Below are 15268 nucleotides of genomic sequence, written 5' to 3'. Positions count from 1 at the left end.
TGCAGCTCAGTGTAATGGGCCCTGTACAGGTTGGTACAGTTCAGTGTAATGGGCTCTGTACAGGTGGGTGCAGCTCAGTGTAATGGGCCCTGTACAGGTGGGTACAGTTCAGTGTAATGGGCCCTGTACAGGTTGGTACAGCTCAGTATAATGGGCCCTGTACAGGTTGGTACAGCTCAGTGTAATGGGCTCTGTACAGGTGGGTACAGCTCAGTGTAATGGACCCTGTACAGGTGGGTACAGTTCAGTGTAATGGGCACTGTACAGGTGGGTACAGTTCAGTGTAATGGGCCCTGTACAGGTGGGTACAGCGCAGTGTAATGGGCACTGTACAGGTGGGTAAAGTTCAGTGTAATGGGCCCTGTACAGGTGCGTACAGTTCAGTGTAATGGGCACTGTACAGGTGGGTATAGTTCAGTGTAATGGACCCTGTACAGGTGGGTACAGTTCAGTGTAATGGGCACTGTACAGGTGAGTACAGTTCAGTGTAATGGGCCCTGTACAGGTGGGTACAGCTCAGTGTAATGGGCTCTGTACAGGTGGGTACAGTTCAGTGTAATGGGCACTGTACAGGTGGGTACAGCTCAGTGTAATGGGCCCAGTGCAGGTGGGTACAGTTCAGTGTAATGGGCCCTGTACAGGTGGGTACAGCTCAGTGTAATGGGCCCTGTACAGGTGGGTACAGTTCAGTGTAAAGAACACTGTACAGGTGGGTACAGTTCAGTGTAATGGGCCCTGTACAGGTGGGTACAGTTCAGTGTAATGGGCACTGTACAGGTGGGTACAGTTCAGTGTAATGGGCACTGTACAGGTGGGTACAGTTCAGTGTAATGGGCCCTGTACAGGTGGGTACAGTTCAGTGTAAAGAACACTGTACAGGTGGGTACAGCTCAGTGTAATGGGCCCTGTACAGGTGGGTACAGCTCAGTGTAATGGACCCTGTACAGGTGGGTACAGTTCAGTGTAATGGGCACTGTACAGGTGGGTACAGTTCAGTGTAATGGGCACTGTACAGGTGGGTACAGTTCAGTGTAATGGGCACTGTACAGGTGAGTACAGTTCAGTGTAATGGACCCTGTACAGGTGGGTACAGCTCAGTGTAATGGGCCCTGTACAGGTGGGTACAGCTCAGTGTAATGGGCCCTGGACAGGTGGGTACAGCTCAGTGTCATGGGCTCTGTTCAGGTGGGTACAGCTCAGTGTAATGGGCCCTGTACAGGTGGGTACAGTTCAGTGTAATGGGCACTGTACAGGTGGGTACAGTTCAGTGTAATGGGCCCTGTACAGGTGGGTACAGCTCAGTGTAATGGGCACTGTACAGGTTGGTACAGCTCAGTGTAATGGGCTCTGTACAGGTGGGTACAGTTCAGTGTAATGGGCTCTGTACAGGTGGGTACAGCTAAGTGTAATGGGCTCTGTACAGGTGGGTACAGTTCAGTGTAATGGGCCCTGTACAGGTGGGTACAGTTCAGTGTAATGGGCTCTGTACAGGTGGGTACAGCTCAGTGTAATGGGCTCTGTACAGGTGGGTACAGTTCAGTGTAATGGGCACTGTACAGGTGGGTACAGTTCAGTGTAATGGGCCCTGTACAGGTGGGTACAGTTCAGTGTAATGGACCCTGTACAGGTGGGTACAGCTCAGTGTAATGGGCCCTGTACAGGTGGGTACAGTTCAGTGTAATGGGCTCTATACAGGTGGGTACAGTTCAGTGTAATGGATCCTGTACAGGTGGGTACAGCTCAGTATAATGGGCTCTGTACAGGTGGGTACAGTTCAGTGTAATGGGCTCTGTACATGTGGGTACAGTTCAGTGTAATGGACCCTGTACAGGTGGGTACAGTTCAGTGTAATGGACCCTGTACAGGTGGGTACAGCTCAGTGTAATGGGCTCTGTACAGGTGGGTACAGTTCAGTGTAATGGACCCTGTACAGGTGGGTACAGCTCAGTGTAATGGGCTCTGTACAGGTGGGTACAGCTCAGTGTAATGGGCTCTGTACAGGTGGGTACAGTTCAGTGTAATGGGCTCTGTACAGGTGGGTACAGCTCAGTGTAATGGGCTCTGTACAGGTGGGTACAGTTCAGTGTAATGGGCTCTGTACAGGTGGGTACAGTTCAGTGTAATGGGCTCTGTACAGGTGGGTACAGTTCAGTGTAATGGACCCTGTACAGGTGGGTACAGCTCAGTGTAATGGGCTCTGTACAGGTGGGTACAGCTCAGTGTAAAGGGCCCTGTACAGGTGGGTACAGCTCAGTGTAATGGGCCCTGTACAGGTGGGTACAGTTCAGTGTAATGGGCCCTGTACAGGTGGGTACAGTTCAGTGTAATGGGCTCTGTACAGGTGGGTACAGTTCAGTGTAATGGGCCCTGTACAGGTGGGTACAGCTCAGTGTAATGGGCCCTGTACAGGTGGGTACAGCTCAGTATAATGGACCCTGTGCAGGTGGGTACAGCTCAGTGTAATGGACCCTGTACAGGTGAGTACAGCTCAGTGTAATGGGCACTGTACAGGTGGGTACAGCTCAGTGTAATGGACCCTGTACAGGTGGGTACAGTTCAGTGTAATGGGCTCTGTACAGGTGCGTACAGTTCAGTGTAATGGACCCTGTACAGTTGGGTACAGTTCAGTGTAATGGGCACTGTACAGGTGGGTACAGTTCAGTGTAATGGGCCCTGTACAGGTGGGTACAGTTCAGTGTAATGGGCCGTGTACAGGTGGGTACAGTTCAGTGTAATGGGCACTGTACAGGTGGGTACAGCTCAGTGTAATGGGCCCTGTACAGGTGGGTACAGCTCAGTGTAATGGGCCCTGTACAGGTGGGTACAGCTCAGTGTAATGGGCACTGTACAGGTGGGTACAGCTCAGTGTAATGGGCCCTGTACAGGTGGGTACAGTTCAGTGTAATGGGCACTGTACAGGTGGGTACAGTTCAGTGTAATGGGCACTGTACAGGTGGGTACTGTTCAGTGTAATGGGCCCTGTACAGTTGGGTACAGTTCAGTGTAATAGGCTCTGTACAGGTGAGTACAGTTCAGTGTAATGGGCTCTGTACAGGTGAGTACAGCTCAGTGTAATGGGCACTGTACAGGTTTGTACAGTTCAGTGTAATGGGCTCTGTACAGGTGGGTACAGCTCAGTATAATGGGCCCTGTACAGGTGGGTACAGCTCAGTGTAATGGGCCCTGTACAGGTGGGTACAGTTCAGTGTAATGGGCTCTGTACAGGTGGGTACAGCTCAGTGTAATGGGCCCTGTACAGGTGGGTACAGCTCAGTGTAATGGGCACTGTACAGGTGGGTACAGTTCAGTGTAATGGGCTCTGTACAGGTGGGTACAGTTCAGTGTAATGGACCCTGTACAGGTTGGTACAGTTCAGTGTAATGGGCACTGTACAGGTGGGTACAGTTCAGTGTAATGGGCCCTGTACAGGTTGGTACAGTTCAGTGTAATGGGCTTTGTACAGGTGGGTACAGTTCAGTGTAATGGACCCTGTACAGGTGGGTACAGCTCAGTGTAATGGGCCCTGTACAGGTGGGTACAGCTGAGTGTAATTGGCCCTGTACAGGTGGGTACAGCTCAGTGTAATGGGCCCTGTACAGGTGGGTACAGTTCAGTGTAATGGACCTTGTACAGGTGGGTACAGTTCAGTGTAATGGGCACTGTACAGGAGGGTATGGTTCAGTGTAATGGGCTCTGTACAGGTGGGTACAGCTCGGTGTAATGGGCCCTGTACAGGTGGGTACAGTTCAGTGTAATGGGCACTGTACAGGTGGGTACAGCTCAGTGTAATGGGCTCTGTACAGGTGTGTACAGTTCAGTGTAATGGGCACTGTACAGGTGGGTACAGTTCAGTGTAATGGGTTCTGTACAGGTGGGTACAGTTCAGTGTAATGGACCCTGTACAGGTGGGTACAGCTCAGTGTAATGGGCCCTGTACAGGTGGGTACAGCTCAGTGTAATTGGCCCTGTACAGGTGGGTACAGCTCAGTGTAATGGGCCCTGTACAGGTGGGTACAGTTCAGTGTAATGGACCTTTTACAGGTGGGGACAGTTCAGTGTAATGGGCACTGTACAGGTGGGTACAGCTCAGTGTAATGGGCACTGTACAGGTGGGTACAGTTCAGTGTAATGGGCACTGTACAGGTGGGTACAGCTCAGTGTAATGGGCACTGTACAGGTGGGTACAGTTCAGTGTAATGGGCCCTGTACAGATGGGTACAGTTCAGTGTAATGGGCATTGTATAGGTGAGTACAGTTCAGTCTAATGGGCTCTGTACAGGTGGGTACAGTTCAGTGTAATGGGCCCTGTACAGGTGGGTACAGTTCAGTGTAATGGGCACTGTACAGGTGGGTACAGTTCAGTGTAATGGGCACTGTACAGGTGGGTACAGTTCAGTGTAATGTGCCCTGTACTGGTGGGTACAGCTCAGTGTAATGGGCTCTGTACAGGTTGGTACAGCTCAGTGTAATGGGCACTGTACAGGTTAGTACAGCTCAGTGTAATGGGCCCTGTACAGGTGGGTACAGCTCAGTGTAATGGGCACTGTACAGGTGGGTACAGCTCAGTGTAATGGACCCTGTACAGGTGGGTACAGTTCAGTGTAATGGGCACTGTACAGGTGTGTACAGTTCAGTTTAATGGGCACTGTACAGGTGGGTATAGTTCTGTGTAATGGGCACTGTACAGGTGGGTACAGCTCAGTGTAATGGACCCTGTACAGGTGGGTACAGCTCAGTGTAATGGACCCTGTACAGGTGGGTACAGTTCAGTGTAATGGGCACTGTACTGGTGGGTACAGCTCAGTGTAATGGGCCCTGTACAGGTCGGTACAGCTCAGTGTAATGTGCCCTGTGCAGGTGGGTACAGTTCAGTGTAATGGGCCCTGTACAGGTGGGTACAGTTCAGTGTAATGGACCCTGTACAGGTGGGTACAGCTCAGTGTAATAGACCCTGTACAGGTGGGTACAGTTCAGTGTAATGGGCCCTGTACAGGTGGGTACAGCTCAGTGTAATGGGCTCTGTACAGGTGGGTACAGCTCAGTGTAATGGACCCTGTACAGGTGGGTACAGTTCAGTGTAATGGGCTCTGTACAGGTGGGTACAGTTCAGTGTAATGGGCTCTGTACAGGTGGGTACAGCTCAGTGTAATGGGCCCTGTACAGGTGGGTACAGTTCAGTGTAATGGGCGCTGTACAGGTGGGTACAGTTCAGTATAATGGGCCCTGTACAGGTGGGTACAGTTCAGTGTAATGGGCTCTGTACAGATGGGTACAGTTCAGTGTAATGGGCACTGTACAGGTGGGTACAGTTCAGTGTAATGGGCCCTGTACAGGTGGGTACAGTTCAGTGTAATGGGCTCTGTACAGGTGGGTACAGTTCAGTGTAATGGGCTCTGTACAGGTGGGTACAGCTCAGTGTAATGGGCTCTGTACAGGTGGGTACAGTTCAGTGTAATGGGCTCTGTATAGGTGGGTACAGTTCAGTGTAAAGAACACTGTACAGGTGGGTACAGCTCAGTGTAATGGGCCCTGTACAGGTGGGTACAGCTCAGTGTAATGGACCCTGTACAGGTGGGTACAGTTCAGTGTAATGGGCACTGTACAGGTGGGTACAGTTCAGTGTAATGGGCACTGTACAGGTGGGTACAGTTCAGTGTAATGGGCACTGTACAGGTGAGTATAGTTCAGTGTAATGGGCCCTGTACAGGTGGGTACAGCTCAGTGTAATGGGCCCTGTACAGGTGGGTACAGCTCAGTGTAATGGGCCCTGGACAGGTGGGTACAGCTCAGTGTCATGGGCTCTGTACAGGTGGGTACAGCTCAGTGTAATGGGCCCTGTACAGGTGGGTACAGTTCAGTGTAATGGGCACTGTACAGGTGGGTACAGTTCAGTGTAATGGGCCCTGTACAGGTGGGTACAGCTCAGTGTAATGGGCACTGTACAGGTGGGTACAGCTCAGTGTAATGGGCTCTGTACAGGTGGGTACAGTTCAGTGTAATGGGCTCTGTACAGGTGGGTACAGCTAAGTGTAATGGGCTCTGTACAGGTGGGTACAGTTCAGTGTAATGGGCCCTGTACAGGTGGGTACAGTTCAGTGTAATGGGCTCTGTACAGGTGGGTACAGCTCAGTGTAATGGGCTCTGTACAGGTGGGTACAGTTCAGTGTAATGGGCACTGTACAGGTGGGTACAGTTCAGTGTAATGGGCCCTGTACAGGTGGGTACAGTTCAGTGTAATGGACCCTGTACAGGTGGGTACAGCTCAGTGTAATGGGCCCTGTACAGGTGGGTACAGTTCAGTGTAATGGGCTCTATACAGGTGGGTACAGTTCAGTGTAATGGATCCTGTACAGGTGGGTACAGCTCAGTATAATGGGCTCTGTACAGGTGGGTACAGTTCAGTGTAATGGGCTCTGTACATGTGGGTACAGTTCAGTGTAATGGACCCTGTACAGGTGGGTACAGTTCAGTGTAATGGACCCTGTACAGGTGGGTACAGCTCAGTGTAATGGGCTCTGTACAGGTGGGTACAGTTCAGTGTAATGGACCCTGTACAGGTGGGTACAGCTCAGTGTAATGGGCTCTGTACAGGTGGGTACAGCTCAGTGTAATGGGCTCTGTACAGGTGGGTACAGTTCAGTGTAATGGGCTCTGTACAGGTGGGTACAGCTCAGTGTAATGGGCTCTGTACAGGTGGGTACAGTTCAGTGTAATGGGCTCTGTACAGGTGGGTACAGTTCAGTCTAATGGGCTCTGTACAGGTGGGTACAGTTCAGTGTAATGGACCCTGTACAGGTGGGTACAGCTCAGTGTAATGGGCTCTGTACAGGTGGGTACAGCTCAGTGTAAAGGGCCCTGTACAGGTGGGTACAGCTCAGTGTAATGGACCCTGTACAGGTGGGTACAGTTCAGTGTAATGGGCCCTGTACAGGTGGGTACAGTTCAGTGCAATGGGCTCTGTACAGGTGGGTACAGTTCAGTGTAATGGGCCCTGTACAGGTGGGTACAGCTCAGTGTAATGGGCCCTGTACAGGTGGGTACAGCTCAGTATAATGGACCCTGTGCAGGTGGGTACAGCTCAGTGTAATGGACCCTGTACAGGTGAGTACAGCTCAGTGTAATGGGCACTGTACAGGTGGGTACAGCTCAGTGTAATGGACCCTGTACAGGTGGGTACAGTTCAGTGTAATGGGCTCTGTACAGGTGCGTACAGTTCAGTGTAATGGACCCTGTACAGTTGGGTACAGTTCAGTGTAATGGGCACTGCACAGGGGGGTACAGTTCAGTGTAATGGGCCCTGTACAGGTGGGTACAGTTCAGTGTAATGGGCCGTGTACAGGTGGGTACAGTTCAGTGTAATGGGCACTGTACAGGTGGGTACAGCTCAGTGTAATGGGCCCTGTACAGGTGGGTACAGCTCAGTGTAATGGGCCCTGTACAGGTGGGTACAGCTCAGTGTAATGGGCACTGTACAGGTGGGTACAGCTCAGTGTAATGGGCCCTGTACAGGTGGGTACAGTTCAGTGTAATGGGCTCTGTACAGGTGGGTACAGCTCAGTGTAATGGGTCCTGTACAGGTGGGTACAGCTCAGTGTAATGGGCACTGTACAGGTGGGTACAGTTCAGTGTAATGGGCTCTGTACAGGTGGGTACAGTTCAGTGTAATGGACCCTGTACAGGTTGGTACAGTTCAGTGTAATGGGCACTGTACAGGTGGGTACAGTTCAGTGTAATGGGCCCTGTACAGGTTGGTACAGTTCAGTGTAATGGGCTTTGTACAGGTGGGTACAGTTCAGTGTAATGGACCCTGTACAGGTGGGTACAGCTCAGTGTAATGGGCCCTGTACAGGTGGGTACAGCTCAGTGTAATTGGCCCTGTACAGGTGGGTACAGCTCAGTGTAATGGGCCCTGTACAGGTGGGTACAGTTCAGTGTAATGGACCTTGTACAGGTGGGTACAGTTCAGTGTAATGGGCACTGTACAGGAGGGTATGGTTCAGTGTAATGGGCTCTGTACAGGTGGGTACAGCTCGGTGTAATGGGCCCTGTACAGGTGGGTACAGTTCAGTGTAATGGGCACTGTACAGGTGGGTACAGCTCAGTGTAATGGGCACTGTACAGGTGTGTACAGTTCAGTGTAATGGGCACTGTACAGGTGGGTACAGTTCAGTGTAATGGGTTCTGTACAGGTGGGTACAGTTCAGTGTAATGGACCCTGTACAGGTGGGTACAGCTCAGTGTAATGGGCCCTGTACAGGTGGGTACAGCTCAGTGTAATTGGCCCTGTACAGGTGGGTACAGCTCAGTGTAATGGGCCCTGTACAGGTGGGTACAGTTCAGTGTAATGGACCTTTTACAGGTGGGGACAGTTCAGTGTAATGGGCACTGTACAGGTGGGTACAGCTCAGTGTAATGGGCACTGTACAGGTGGGTACAGTTCAGTGTAATGGGCACTGTACAGGTGGGTACAGCTCAGTGTAATGGGCACTGTACAGGTGGGTACAGTTCAGTGTAATGGGCCCTGTACAGATGGGTACAGTTCAGTGTAATGGGCATTGTATAGGTGAGTACAGTTCAGTCTAATGGGCTCTGTACAGGTGGGTACAGTTCAGTGTAATGGGCCCTGTACAGGTGGGTACAGTTCAGTGTAATGGGCACTGTACAGGTGGGTACAGTTCAGTGTAATGGGCACTGTACAGGTGGGTACAGTTCAGTGTAATGTGCCCTGTACTGGTGGGTACAGCTCAGTGTAATGGGCTCTGTACAGGTTGGTACAGCTCAGTGTAATGGGCACTGTACAGGTTAGTACAGCTCAGTGTAATGGGCCCTGTACAGGTGGGTACAGCTCAGTGTAATGGGCACTGTACAGGTGGGTACAGCTCAGTGTAATGGACCCTGTACAGGTGGGTACAGTTCAGTGTAATGGGCACTGTACAGGTGTGTACAGTTCAGTTTAATGGGCACTGTACAGGTGGGTATAGTTCTGTGTAATGGGCACTGTACAGGTGGGTACAGCTCAGTGTAATGGACCCTGTACAGGTGGGTACAGCTCAGTGTAATGGACCCTGTACAGGTGAGTACAGTTCAGTGTAATGGGCACTGTACTGGTGGGTACAGTTCAGTGTAATGGGCCCTGTACAGGTCGGTACAGCTCAGTGTAATGTGCCCTGTGCAGGTGGGTACAGTTCAGTGTAATGGGCCCTGTACAGGTGGGTACAGTTCAGTGTAATGGACCCTGTACAGGTGGGTACAGCTCAGTGTAATAGACCCTGTACAGGTGGGTACAGTTCAGTGTAATGGGCCCTGTACAGGTGGGTACAGCTCAGTGTAATGGGCTCTGTACAGGTGGGTACAGCTCAGTGTAATGGACCCTGTACAGGTGGGTACAGTTCAGTGTAATGGGCTCTGTACAGGTGGGTACAGTTCAGTGTAATGGGCTCTGTACAGGTGGGTACAGCTCAGTGTAATGGGCCCTGTACAGGTGGGTACAGTTCAGTGTAATGGGCGCTGTACAGGTGGGTACAGTTCAGTATAATGGGCCCTGTACAGGTGGGTACAGTTCAGTGTAATGGGCTCTGTACAGGTGGGTACAGTTCAGTGTAATGGGCACTGTACAGGTGGGTACAGTTCAGTGTAATGGGCCCTGTACAGGTGGGTACAGTTCAGTGTAATGGGCTCTGTACAGGTGGGTACAGTTCAGTGTAATGGGCTCTGTACAGGTGGGTACAGCTCAGTGTAATGGGCTCTGTACAGGTGGGTACAGTTCAGTGTAATGGGCTCTGTATAGGTGGGTACAGTTCAGTATAATGGGCCCTGTACAGGTGGGTACAGCTCAGTGTAATGGGCTCTGTACAGGTGGGTACAGTTCAGTGTAATGGGCTCTGTACAGGTGGGTACAGTTCAGTTTAATGGGCCCTGTACAGGTGGGTACAGCTCAGTGTAATGGACACTGTACAGGTGGGTACAGTTCAGTGTAATGGGCCCTGTACAGGTGGGTACAGTTCAGTGTAATGGGCCCTGTACAGGTGGGTACAGTTCAGTGTAATTGGCTCTGTACAGGTGGGTACAGTTCAGTGTAATGGGCACTGTACAGGTGGGTACAGTTCAGTGTAATGGGCCCTGTACTGGTGGGTACAGTTCAGTGTAATGGGCCCTGTACAGGTGGGTACAGTTCACTGTAATGGGCCCTGTACAGGTGGGTACAGTTCAGTGTAATGGGCTCTGTACAGGTGGGTACAGTTCAGTGTAATGGGCTCTGTACAGGTGGGTACAGTTCAGTGTAATGGGCCCTGTACAGGTGGGTACAGTTCAGTGTAATGGGCCCTGTACAGGTGGGTACAGTTCAGTGTAATGGGCTCTGTACAGGTGGATACAGTTTAGTGTAATGGGCACTGTACAGGTGGGTACTGTTCAGTGTAAAGAACACTGTACAGGTGGGTACAGCTCAGTGTAATGGGCCCTGTACAGGTGGGTACTGCTCAGTGTAATGGGCCCTGTACAGGTGGGTACAGTTCAGTGTAATGGGCCCTGTACAGGTGGGTACAGTTCAGTGTAATGGGCCCTGTACAGGTGGGTACAGCTCAGTGTAATGGGCTCTGTACAGGTGGGTAAAGTTCAGTGTAATGGGCCCTGTACAGGTGGGTACAGTTCAGTGTAATGGGCCCTGTACAGATGGGTACAGTTCAGTGTAATGGGCATTGTATAGGTGAGTACAGTTCAGTCTAATGGGCTCTGTACAGGTGGGTACAGTTCAGTGTAATGGGCCCTGTACAGGTGGGTACAGTTCAGTGTAATGGGCACTGTACAGGTGGGTACAGTTCAGTGTAATGGGCACTGTACAGGTGGGTACAGTTCAGTGTAATGGGCCCTCTACAGTTGGGTACAGTTCAGTGTAATGGGCTCTGTACAGGTGAGTACAGTTCAGTGTAATGGGCTCTGTACAGGTGAGTACAGCTCAGTGTAATGGGCTCTGTATAGGTGGGTACAGTTCAGTGTAATGGGCTCTGTACATTTGGGTACAGCTCAGTGTAATGGGCCCTGTACAGGTGGGTACAGCTCAGTGTAATGGGCCCTGTACAGGTGGGTACAGCTCAGTGTAATGGGCCCTGTACAGGTGGGTACAGTTCAGTGTAATGGGCTCTGTTCAGGTGGGTACAGCTCAGTGTAATGGGCCCTGTACAGGTGGGTACAGCTCAGTGTAATGGGCCCTGTACAGGTGGGTACAGTTCAGTGTAATGGGCTCTGTACAGGTGGGTACAGTTCAGTGTAATGGACCCTGTACAGGTTGGTACAGTTCAGTGTAATGGGCACTGTACAGGTGGGTACAGTTCAGTGTAATGGGCACTGTACAGGTGGGTACAGTTCAGTGTAATGTGCCCTGTACTGGTGGGTACAGCTCAGTGTAATGGGCTCTGTACAGGTTGGTACAGCTCAGTGTAATGGGCACTGTACAGGTTAGTACAGCTCAGTGTAATGGGCCCTGTACAGGTGGGTACAGCTCAGTGTAATGGGCACTGTACAGGTGGGTACAGCTCAGTGTAATGGACCCTGTACAGGTGGGTACAGTTCAGTGTAATGGGCACTGTACAGGTGTGTACAGTTCAGTTTAATGGGCACTGTACAGGTGGGTATAGTTCTGTGTAATGGGCACTGTACAGGTGGGTACAGCTCAGTGTAATGGACCCTGTACAGGTGGGTACAGCTCAGTGTAATGGACCCTGTACAGGTGGGTACAGTTCAGTGTAATGGGCACTGTACTGGTGGGTACAGCTCAGTGTAATGGGCCCTGTACAGGTCTGTACAGCTCAGTGTAATGTGCCCTGTGCAGGTGGGTACAGTTCAGTGTAATGGGCCCTTACAGGTGGGTACAGTTCAGTGTAATGGACCCTGTACAGGTGGGTACAGCTCAGTGTAATAGACCCTGTACAGGTGGGTACAGTTCAGTGTAATGGGCCCTGTACAGGTGGGTACAGCTCAGTGTAATGGGCTCTGTACAGGTGGGTACAGCTCAGTGTAATGGACCCTGTACAGGTGGGTACAGTTCAGTGTAATGGGCTCTGTACAGGTGGGTACAGTTCAGTGTAATGGGCTCTGTACAGGTGGGTACAGCTCAGTGTAATGGGCCCTGTACAGGTGGGTACAGTTCAGTGTAATGGGCGCTGTACAGGTGGGTACAGTTCAGTATAATGGGCCCTGTACAGGTGGGTACAGTTCAGTGTAATCGGCTCTGTACAGGTGGGTACAGTTCAGTGTAATGGGCACTGTACAGGTGGTTACAGTTCAGTGTAATGGGCCCTGTACAGGTGGGTACAGTTCAGTGTAATGGGCTCTGTACAGGTGGGTACAGCTCAGTGTAATGGGCTCTGTACAGATGGGTACAGTTCAGTGTAATGGGCTCTGTATAGGTGGGTACAGTTCAGTATAATGGGCCCTGTACAGGTGGGTACAGCTCAGTGTAATGGGCTCTGTACAGGTGGGTACAGTTCAGTGTAATGGGCTCTGTACAGGTGGGTACAGTTCAGTTTAATGGGCCCTGTACAGGTGGGTACAGCTCAGTGTAATGGACACTGTACAGGTGGGTACAGTTCAGTGTAATGGGCCCTGTACAGGTGGGTACAGTTCAGTGTAATGGGCCCTGTACAGGTGGGTACAGTTCAGTGTAATTGGCTCTGTACAGGTGGGTACAGTTCAGTGTAATGGGCACTGTACAGGTGGGTACAGTTCAGTGTAATGGGCCCTGTACTGGTGGGTACAGTTCAGTGTAATGGGCCCTGTACAGGTGGGTACAGTTCAGTGTAATGGGCCCTGTACAGGTGGGTACAGTTCAGTGTAATGGGCCCTGTACAGGTGGGTACAGTTCAGTGTAATGGGCTCTGTACAGGTGGGTACAGTTCAGTGTAATGGGCCCTGTACAGGTGGGTACAGTTCAGTGTAATGGGCCCTGTACAGGTGGGTATAGTTCAGTGTAATGGGCTCTGTACAGGTGGGTACAGTTCAGTGTAATGGGCTCTGTACAGGTGGATACAGTTTAGTGTAATGGGCACTGTACAGGTGGGTACTGTTCAGTGTAAAGAACACTGTACAGGTGGGTACAGCTCAGTGTAATGGGCCCTGTACAGGTGGGTACAGTTCAGTGTAATGGGCACTGTACAGGTGGGTACAGCTCAGTGTAATGGGCACTGTACAGGTGGGTACAGCTCAGTGTAATGGGCTCTGTACAGGTGTGTACAGCTCAGTGTAATGGGCTCTGTACAGGTGGGTACAGTTCAGTGTAATGGGCCCTGTACAGGTGGGTACTGCTCAGTGTAATGGGCCCTGTACAGGTGGGTACAGTTCAGTGTAATGGGCCCTGTACAGGTGGGTACAGTTCAGTTTAATGGGCCCTGTACAGGTGGGTACAGCTCAGTTTAATGGGCTCTGTACAGGTGGGTACAGTTCAGTGTAATGGGCCCTGTACAAGTGGGTACAGTTCAGTGTAATGGGCCCTGTACAGGTGGGTACAGTTCAGTGTATTGGGCTCTGTACAGGTGGGTACAGTTCAGTGTAATGGGCCCTGTACAGGTGGGTACAGTTCAGTGTAATGGGCACTGTACAGGTGGGTACAGCTCAGTGTAATGGGCCCTGTACAGGTGGGTACAGTTCAGTGTAATGGGCCCTGTACAGGTGGGTACAGCTCAGTGTAATGGGCACTGTACAGGTGGGTACAGCTCAGTGTAATGGGCACTGTACAGGTGGGTACAGTTCAGTGTAATGGGCACTGTACAGGTGAGTACAGCTCAGTGTAATGGGCCCTGTACAGGTGGGTACAGTTCAGTGTATTGGGCTCTGTACAGGTGGGTACAGTTCAGTGTAATGGGCCCTGTACAGGTGTGTACAGTTCAGTGTAATGGGCACTGTACAGGTGGGTACAGCTCAGTGTAATGGGCTCTGTACAGGTGGGTACAGTTCAGTGTAATGGGCATTGTACAGGTGAGTACAGTTCAGTGTAATGGGCCCTGTACAGGTGGGTACTGTTCAGTGTAATGGGCTCTGTACAGGTGGGTACAGTTCAGTGTAATGGGCCCTGTACAGGTGGGTACAGTTCAGTGTAATGGGCCCTGTACAGGTGGGTACAGCTCAGTGTAATGGGCACTGTACAGGTGGGTACAGCTCAGTGTAATGGGCACTGTACAGGTGGGTACAGTTCAGTGTAATGGGCACTGTACAGGTGAGTACAGCTCAGTGTAATGGGCACTGTACAGGTGGGTACAGTTCAGTGTAATGGGCACTGTACAGGTGGGTACAGTTCAGTGTAATGGGCCCTGTACAGGTGGGTACAGTTCAGTGTAATGGGCCCTGTACAGGTGGGTACAGTTCAGTGTAATGGACCCTGTACAGGTGGGTACAGCTCAGTGTAATGGGCTCTGTACAGGTGGGTACAGTTCAGTGTAATGGGTCCTGTACAGGTGGGTACAGTTCAGTGTAATGGGCCCTGTAGAGGTGGGTACAGTTCATTGTAATGGGCTCTGTACAGGTGGGTACAGTTCAGTGTAATGGGCCCTGTACAGGTGGGTACAGTTCAGTGTAATGGGCCCTGTACAGGTGGGTACAGTTCAGTGTAATGGGCCCTGTACAGGTGGGTACAGTTCAGTGTAATGGGCTCTGTACAGGTGGGTACAGTTCAGTGTAATGGGCCCTCTACAGGTGGGTACAGTTCAGTGTAATGGGCTCTGTACAGGTGGGTACAGTTCAGTGTAATGGGCCCTGTACAGGTGGGTACACAGTGGGTACAGTTAATTACCATCCCTAACTTTCTGCAGCAAATTTAATTGATAATTAACATGCAAATCCAGTGGACTTGCAATAATAATGAGGAAGCTGAGGGTGAGATACAAAGGCAAAAAGCAAATTGTGGAGCTGAGTAAATCAAGCAACAAGTTCTAGAGATTCACAACTCCAAACGTGTCTCGTCATCACCTGAAGTTGCCGCTGGTTTGCAGGTTCAAGGGGCCGAATGGCCTACTCCTGCCCGAATTCATATGTTCACTTTTTATCCAGAGCACCGTGAGAGTAACCGCAGAGACAACAAGCAGCTTGTGCACCAACATGAGGTCGCTCTGGGCCTCCCTGCTCACCCTTGATGGATGGGCATCTACCTGGGATGCTGGGTGCCTCATCCACCACCCACACTGGCTGTGACCACCTGAGGCCAGTGCCTGTGTGAGGGCTGCAGGCCCGATCGCAGCCCCAGGAACCCCTGATTCTGTCCCCAGAGCTGCCTCTCCATGAG

At 51.3% G+C, this 15268-nt stretch overlaps 1 protein-coding gene across 1 annotated transcript in view; it reads left to right on the top strand.

Moving 5' to 3' along the window:
- The window catches only part of LOC121274141 (talin-2), a 402472-nt gene that overhangs the window by 301648 nt on the left and 85556 nt on the right, over positions 1-15268 (top strand). The window lies entirely within an intron of this gene.

Source organism: Carcharodon carcharias, assembly GCF_017639515.1.
Source record: "Carcharodon carcharias isolate sCarCar2 chromosome 32 unlocalized genomic scaffold, sCarCar2.pri SUPER_32_unloc_2, whole genome shotgun sequence".
NCBI lineage: Eukaryota > Metazoa > Chordata > Chondrichthyes > Lamniformes > Lamnidae > Carcharodon > Carcharodon carcharias.
Note: the sequence above shows the minus strand (reverse complement) of the source record. Positions and strands in the feature narration are given on the sequence as shown.